This window comes from Vanellus vanellus (assembly GCF_965231255.1).
Source record: "Vanellus vanellus genome assembly, contig: HAP1_SCAFFOLD_63, whole genome shotgun sequence".
NCBI lineage: Eukaryota > Metazoa > Chordata > Aves > Charadriiformes > Charadriidae > Vanellus > Vanellus vanellus.
This window is the reverse complement of record NW_028127298.1, coordinates 763,754-772,256: the sequence shown is the minus strand read 5'-3', so window position 1 is coordinate 772,256 and position 8,503 is coordinate 763,754.

The following is an 8,503-nucleotide window of genomic DNA, read 5'->3' as shown; positions in this document are numbered from 1 at the left end:
TGTTTTCACCTTTTCCCCCGTTTTCACTTTTCTCCTTTTTTCACTTTTTTCCCCTTTTTTTCTCTTTTTCCCCTTTTTTCTTTTCCCACAATTCACCCCCCCCCCCCCCCCCCCCCTTTTTTTTTTCCTCTCTTTTTAAACAAGCTCTCTCCCGAAGGAGCGGCCCCTGGCTCTCCGCTGGCAGAAGGAGCCTACGGAAGAGCTCTGGCACTGACACGGGCAGGAACACCCACTCACACATCGCAACACAGCAGTTAGTTTGGCAACACCCCCACCCCCTGTCACAAGTGAGACCTGCACAGACAAAGGGCTCCTGAGTGAGGGCACTGGGGCAGCCCCACCTTAGAAGCAGCAGAGGAGCAGAGCCGTCCGGAGCCATCAAGAGCACAGGAAGGGCTATTCAGGGCCTCATTGTCTGCGCCGAGTGACCGTCTGCTGAGAACCGCTCTGGCGGCTCAGAGCTCAGCCCCAGCAGCAGTCTGGAGCCAACGGGGAAAAGTACACTGGGAGGAAGACTGGCAGCCTTCCTCCACAACGCCCCGGAGAGAATGACCAGAGTGCTGCCTATTCCCATCGTTTTGTCCAACTCGGTTCTTTTTTTATTAGAAAATTAATAAAAAAACCCTCCAACTCTCAGGTTTCCAAGGCATACAAAATCTCTAAAAGGGAGACACAAGCGTGAGGTGCTGAGGTACCCAAACCTGCCCACGTTAGTCCAACTAAAGGGAGAGCGTCGGGAGGCGAGGGAGGAGGAAGGGGGAGGCTGTGGGATGGAGAGAGCCCTCCCCGTACCCCTCGGCTGTGCATCCTCACAGCGCCGCGGGGAATGGGGGGGGTGGAGGGTGTTTGGGAGGGGTCTTTGGTTTGCTCCCCTGACCTGCTGGGGGTGGGGGAGGAGGGTTTGGGAGGGGGGGGATGTCCGGCGTTGGGGTTACATTCATCGGGCGGTGCTGGGCGGCACGGCGGGAGCCTCCCTTGCTGTGCTGCGAGGCCGGGGCTCCCAGAGCGTGTTTCTGCTCCTGCTGCTTCACCTGCTGGAGCATTTCCCTCATCTTGCGCTGTGCAGTCTTGGGGAGGAGAGGGGAAAAGCAAGAGGTGGGGGTCAGGGCACTGCTTCTCCCCCCACCACCAACTCCCGAGCCCCCACCGAGCATCTCGCTGCTCCCAACTTGTCACTCTGAACAAGCTGTAATTAATTTCCGGTTGTTTGTTTTGTTTTGTTTTTTTTTAACTTCTGCTTCACTCCTCGAGAGAGCCTGAATTTTTGGGGGGGTCGCCATCCCGCCGAAGTGGACAGGAGACAAGGTTATGGAAGATGCACCCAGGTGGGATGCGCATGGATTTGCCCGCACCGGGGAGTCCATTCACACCCTGGGTGCTGCTCTGCATGGCATCCAAAACACCCAATTTTAGCTCAATCAAGCCAATCTTCAATTTCATCGCTCACACAGCTGGGGGGAGCTACTGAAACACCTTCAGTGCCTCTTGGGGGCACAGGGACCACCCAAAAGAAGAGCAGCAGGTCGCTCGGGTGGTGCTGGGCTCAGCCACCCCGCGCCTTTCCTCGGTGGATGAAAGCGGCCAGGGAAGATCGGGAAAAGCCACGGCCAAACTGTACCTGACTGGCAAAGAAATGCCCAATGATTTTAACAATGACCTCCTCGTTCTCGTCCGGGGTTTGGTCTCGTGGCACATGAACTTCCGCACTGGTTAAGTTTTGCAGTTCATTCACCTGGAGCAAATCACAAGAGGCTTCTGTTGTGGAAGACCCAAAATCCTCCAATGCTGCTGTCACCACGACACCAGGCACCCTGTGTGTCTCCCCCTTCCTTGGGACCAACGAGAACCACCACCAGGACATGGGGGCTGAGGGTCAAGACATTGCTGAAAGCACTGTGCACCCGGGATTTCTCCCCCTGGGGTGGGCAGGGGTGATGGGTGATGCCCAACTCTGCGTCCCCGGGGCACCACCACCTTTGCGTATCACACGGCCGGCGGCGAAGGAAGGCACCTTGATGTGGGCTTCAAGCTTCACTTCTTCTTTCGAGTTAAAGAAGTTTGCCTCTTTCAGCTTCCCAAATATTCACCCCTGGGCCTGGGGAGGAGACGGACAGGAAGGAAAACCATCAGGCAGCGCCCGCTGTGCCCCTCCATCCCCAAAGCTGATGATGTCCCCACGTCCAGCAGCATCAAAACCATGGTACCCAGCAAAGAGCTCCCCCGGCGCTGAGGGAGGCCAAGCCAGGCTGGCAGCACAGTGGTGACCCCAGGGACGCTCTTGACTTGGCCCCTACTGTCCCCCCACCCACAGCCTCCACCCAGCGCACCTTGAACTGAGCCTCGGGCAGCCCCATGATGATGACCATCCGCTCGCTGGCCTCGGGACCTTCTGCCGGGGCGATCTGGGGAGGGATGGGGGAGAGGGAGCATGAGCGCGGCCCCCACTTCGGCAAGACCTTCCCTCGGTGGGATGTACCCCCCCAACGCAGGACAACCCCCCCATGCAGGAGCATCCCCTCCCACCCGAGCCAGGGTGATAACCAGGGTGCTGCAGGCCTGGCCTTCTACTAATGACAGGCTGGAGAGGTGGGCCCATGCCAACCTCATGAAGTTCAACCAGGCCAAGTGCAAGCTCCTGCACCTGGGTTCGGGCAATCCCAAGCACAAATCCAGGCTGGGTGGAGAATGGATGGAGTGCAGCCCTGGGGAGAAGGACCTGGGGGTGCTGACTGATGAGAAGCTCAACATGAGATGGCAACGAGTGATCACAGCCCAGAAAGTATCCCAGGCTGCATCAGAAGAAGTGGGCCAGCAGGGCGATGGATGTGGTTCTGCCCCTCTGCTGCACTCTGGGGAGACCCCACCTGGAGTACTGTGTCCAGCTCTGGAGCCCCCAACATAGGAAAGACATGGACCTGCTGGAGCAGGGCCAGAGGAGGCCATAGAGATGCTGGAAGGGCTGGAGCCCCTCTGCTGGGAGGACAGGCTGAGAGTTGGGGTTGTTCAGCCTGGAGCAGGCGCCGGCCAGGGGGGCTCCGTACAGACCCGAGAGGTACGCCGAGGAGCTCTATGGTGGGAGAGAAAACGAGGGTCAGTGACGGCCCCAGAGTGCCAGACCCTTCCCAGCCACCCCCAGCCCAACGCAGAGCAGCGTGCCACCACAATGAGCCCGGCAGGGACACGGGGACAACCCTTCAGGCCCTGAAACCCCCCCTCATGGAGCACGGGGGCACCCGAGGGTGCATTGGGGTGAGCTGTGGCCCCAACCCAGCACAACGGGGCTGGGAGGCGGACGGGGGCACCCAGGTACCCCCAGTTCCTCCCCGCTGCCATGTTTCTGCCTGTGTCCTGCCTTTGTAGGGGGAAACTGGCCCCAACGGCCTTTCAGAGCAGCCGCAACCCCGCAAAGCTGAAACCGTGCTGTGACCACCATCAGTCCCCTGCACAGAAAGTAGGGGATTGGCGAGAACTGAGCACCATGTCTGGTTTGGCTCTGATTTCCATCATCGTTTCACTTTTCCAGGTCCAAGAGAAGAGAAAGCCAAGGCTGAGGAAGATGTTCCCCCAAGACCTGGTCTGGGGACAGGGGGGAAAGCAGCAAGCAACCCAAGTCAACCCAACCCAAAGCCTCGTCAACTCTTCCATGTCCCAAATCCATCAGAAACTTCCCCTGGCAGTAGACACAACTCTCTCCTGCTCTGTGTTCCAGCAAGTGCAACCAGATGCTACCTGCAAACCACCATTTCTCATGTGGAGAAGGAGCAGAGCCAGCTCCCCTGCCCATGCTGGACGCCGCTCTTGCTCCCAGCCCTTGATTTAAACCTGCTGTGCCCATGTTCAATTAGCTATGGCTTACGCTGGACCCTAATCTCCAGCTGTGTGCCTTAAAGCGTCCGCCTAAAGTTGTCTGCACATCACTGTTTCCTATCCTCCATGTGCCAGTCTTCTCCACCCATGGTGGCTCTGAGCACCCTCCTCTCTGACCAGGCACCGTTTCAGCCCTTGGGAGTCACTCTTTCCCTTCGTGCCCTGCTGTCTGCCTGCAGCCTCGTCGGCAGGCGCCGGGCATGCAAGTCCTTGCCTTGCACCGGAGACTGAATTGGACTCAAGCACGCTCAGCTGTGAAAATCAGGAACTTTATTTCTACAACCGAGTCAAGATCAGCCCTTCTGCGCTCAGAGGAGCGCGGGCAGGACAGAGCAGGCCTTGGCACTGAGGCTGCCTTTGGCTCAGCAGGCATTGCCCCGGAAGGAAATGGTCGTGGAACAGGGCGGCCTGCTCTGGAGCCTCTTCGTCACGCTGCTCAAGCCTTTTTCCCCCACAGGACCTGCAGCAGCTCCTGCACCCGAGTAAAGAATTCCACCAACTTCTGGAGTGGAAATGGGCAGGAGCTAATCGTGCCCGGTGGTGTTGGTGTTGGCCTTGGCCTCTGATAGGGGGTTGAGGCAGTGAGAAAATGACTCCAAGCCCGTGCTGTTGGAGTACCCCTTACTGCTGGGCTCAGTCCCATCTGGACCAGGATCCAGTCGTAGAAGTGCTGGGTGGAGGTGTAGACTCCGGGCCGTTTGGCTCTGGCACAGCCTCTCCCCCAGCTGGTCACCCCAACAAGCCAGAAGTAGTCCGCGTTGTTGTCTTTGCATACCAGAGGACCACCGCTGTCACCCTGCAGGGGAGGAGAGAGGGTTGAGGTGGTGTTGGGTGGCCGCTGTCAGCACTCTGGCCGGCTCCTTCTCTCTCCCAGCACCTGCCAGAGCTCTGCTCACTACACACAACGGCTCTGCTCCGGCGCTGGAGCCTACAGAGCCTCGTGTGGGAGGGGGTGGAGGGCCTGTAAGGTCGGGCGCTCTCTCATCTCTGCACAGTGCTCCCGGCTGTGTGGAAGGGGGATGCTTTGGGATCTGGACCTATGGGCTGCCGGGAGCACAGGATGGGCTTTCTGGGCAGCGTCCCCGGGCTCTGGGACAAGGCGGGCACTGGGCAAGGACCTGCAGCTGGGGAAGGGGAGGTGAGCCCCAGCAGCGGTGGAGACCCAGCAGTAGCAGGGTGACTTGCCAGGCCAAGCATGTGCCGGGCGATGTTTGGGCGTTGCGAGAGGGCTGCCGGTGCTGCTGGGGCTTGACTTGCAGCACGTCCTACCTGGCAGGTGTCGATGCCACCCTGCGGATAGCCAGCACACAGGTTGTGGCTGTGGATGGCCCCTCTGTACCACCCGCTGCTGTTGCAGAGGTTGACATCAATGAGCTGGACCTTGGCCTCCTGCAGGACATCCGTTGACCCTGCAGCTGTGAGCACAGAAAGCAATGAAGCCCCAGCAGCTCCCACCCTGCCTGGGTGAACCCCTTCCCTAGGGCTTGGCTTTGCGTCCTGAAGGCACTGTGCCCGTGTTTCCCCTCTGTCTGGCTTTGGGCGGTGGGTCAGCCCATTCTCCCCGGAGGCGTACGTCCCCGCAGCCTGACTGCGGCTTTCGCCTCTGCTCTCGGGAAGCCCAACCCCTCTCCCCAGTGTGCCGAGCTTGCACTCAGGACACCAGCACTTTTGGGGAACTCACATCTTGCAGTGGTGGCGCCCCAACCGCTGACGTAGCAGGTGCGCAGCTCTGACACTCTAAGTGAGGCGTCGGGCACACAGGCAAGCTGGGTGTAGTAGTTGCACTGGACCGGCTGGTCCAGCTCCAGCAGGGCGATGTCGTTCCTCTGCGTGATATTCCTGTAGTGCTCGTGAACCAGCAGCCGCTTAATATGGCGCACTTGGGTCCCGGGGCCCAGCCGAGTCAACTGGGTGGCCCCGATCACCACGCGCCACATGCTGATGTGCCTGGAAGGCAGATGGAGAGGGGGGTCAGAGGGAGCGGAGCCACGCGCTGCAGCAGCCCCGCCGTTCCCTGCCTTCTGCTTCCCAGGGCAGAGAGGAGAGCAGTGCCACGCAGGCTGCCACCGCCCTGGCATGCCTTAGGCACGAGCCATGTGGCGCTGGAGGCTGCTAGGAAGCAGTGGCCCGAGCCCAGCCTTCTCCTGAGCAGTCTCTGGGCTGGGCTCGGCAGTGCCCAGGCACTGGGCGTACTGGCAGGGACCGGGATGGGAGTAGCAGGCGGTGCTGCACGCAGGGCACCCGCGAGGGTGGTGGGGACAGCCCCCTTCCCTGGCCCTCCTTACCTGGCCTCGATGAAGCAGTGTGCCGCCGTGAGGACCCACTGTGGGCTGATGAGGGACCCTCCGCAGATGTGCCCCGTGCCTGCTTCCCAGGGGTCCTGGATGCTGACGATCCAGGGCCAGGCTCCTGGACGGGCATCGGTGCCACCCACCACGCGCGACATGCCGTACTGGTAAGCCATGGGCCGGAGCCCGCAGGTCCCTCTGTAACCAGAAACTCATGACTGTCCTGCTCCACGGCGTGCTGCGCTTCAGGCTGAAGGTCAGCCCTCTTCCCTCCCCACAAGGCGCTGCACGGACAGCAGGGCCAGGGAACCCCCTGGGGCGGGCGGGCGGGCGCCCCTGTTTCTGCCTGAGCCCCGTAGAGGAGCTGTGCCAGCAGCCGGGGTGCTGGCCAGGATCTGAGGCTCCCAGGCGGGGTTGGGGAAGCTGTGGCCACGGGGGACAAGCGGGCTCCCTCCAGTGAACCCCATCAGGGTTGCCCAAGCTCCCCCCCAGAGCCTGGGGCCACTTACCCACAGCTGTCCCACGCGCCTTGCACAGGCCAGCACAGGGCCAGCAGGACGACGACGAGGAGCAGTTTCATTGCTGCCAGTGGCGGCACGTGGCACCTGCAAGAAGCGAACCGAGGGCCTGTCGCCACCAGTGCCGCAGCCGACGTAGTGCCCGCAGTGCTCACGCTGCCCATGGTGCTCTTGTTCCCGGGGCTGATGTCACAGAGTCGCTGGTTCCGGGCACCGGGCCCGGTGGCCTCTTGGCAGAAGGGGGGGCACCATGGGGGGTTCCCGGCAGGAGGGGAGGCAGAAGCCGGCATGGCACACCCCCGACAGACCCCGGCTGAATGCTCTGCCGGTGGGACGCGGCTGTGCAGGCCCCGCGGCAGGCAGCAGCGCCTGGCTGCGAGCGCTGCCTGCTGACAGCTGGCAGCAAAAAACCCCGTGTGGCATCGCGGCCTCTTGGGGAAGTTCACTGCCACCCCGCTCTCTGCAGCCCTGTGCCACCAGGGCCTTCCCAAAACACATACACCAGAGAACAGAAGTGCTACAGGCAGCATGCACGGTTTTGGGTGTTGAGGGGCCCATCTGGCTACAGCCGCAGCAGGCAAGCAGTGATGTGCGTGTGGGACGAGTCCAGCACCCCCACATGCTGCACTCCGTACCTATGCGCACGCCTGGGCGCACACACAGAATCACAGAATGGTTTAGGTTGGAAGGGACCTTGAAGACCATCAAGTTCCAACCCCCCTGCCCTGGGCAGGGACACCTCCCACCAGCCCAGGTTGCTCCAAGCCCTGACCAACCTGGCCTTGATCACTTCCAGGGATGGGGCAGCCACAGCTTCTCTGGGCAACCTGCGCCAGGGTCCAACACCCTCACAATCAAGAATTTCTTCCTAAGATCTATTCTAAACCTCCCCTCTTCCAGTTTGAAGCCATTCCCCCTCATCCTGTCACTACACGCCCTTGTAAAAAGTCCCTCCCCAGCTCTCCTGTCGGCCCTTTCAGGGACTGGGAAATGCCGGCGCGTCAGTTTGTGTGCTGCACTCTGTGTGTGCACGCATCGTGTGTGCCCTGTGTGTGGGTGCACTCGGTGTCTGGGTGCACTCCGTGTCCCGGTACCCACACGGTGGGTGCACACTGTTTACGTGCAGTGTGGTGTAGATGAGCCTGTGAGCGTGCGCACTGCAGGTATGCATTCACTGGGTCGAGCGCGTGCCGTGTGCGCGCGCATTTTGTGCGTATGCTGGCAGGCTGTGTGTGCCCGCACTGTGTGTGTGTGTGCGTGCTGCATGTGCATGCCTTCCACGCTCTGTGCATGACGTGCACGAGCACTGTGTGCATTACGTGTGGTGTTCCATGTGTGGTGGGGGCGTGTGTGGGGTGTTAGTGTGTGTTGGTCTGTAGTCAGTGTGTGTGTTCCTATGCAGTCGGGGGGTGTGTCAGTGTGTGTTGCTGTTGTAATAAATAATTTAGCAAAAGAATTTTGCTTCAGCTCAAATGAATGTGTGCTCACTATGGCTTCAGCTAAGATGGGTCTGTGCTCGCTGTGTGTTTGGGAAAGGGATAGTGTTAGACAGGATATCAGACGAAAGCAACAGTTGGAAGTACAGAAACTTGCAGAACAAAGGGTGGTGTTGTTAGCTAAGATAACCACAGGAGTGTAAGGAATGAAGAAGCCACAAGAAGGACATGGCGATAAAGACTTCAAACCTCCCTCCAACGACCACCAGGAGACCCCTGAGGAACAGCGCCTGCGCCGCTGGGAGGGGCGTGCTCGGGGGTGGGCTGCATTGCAAGAACTTATTGATTATGTAAATTGACGGCTGAGTTGCATTTCAAGAACTGATTGATTATG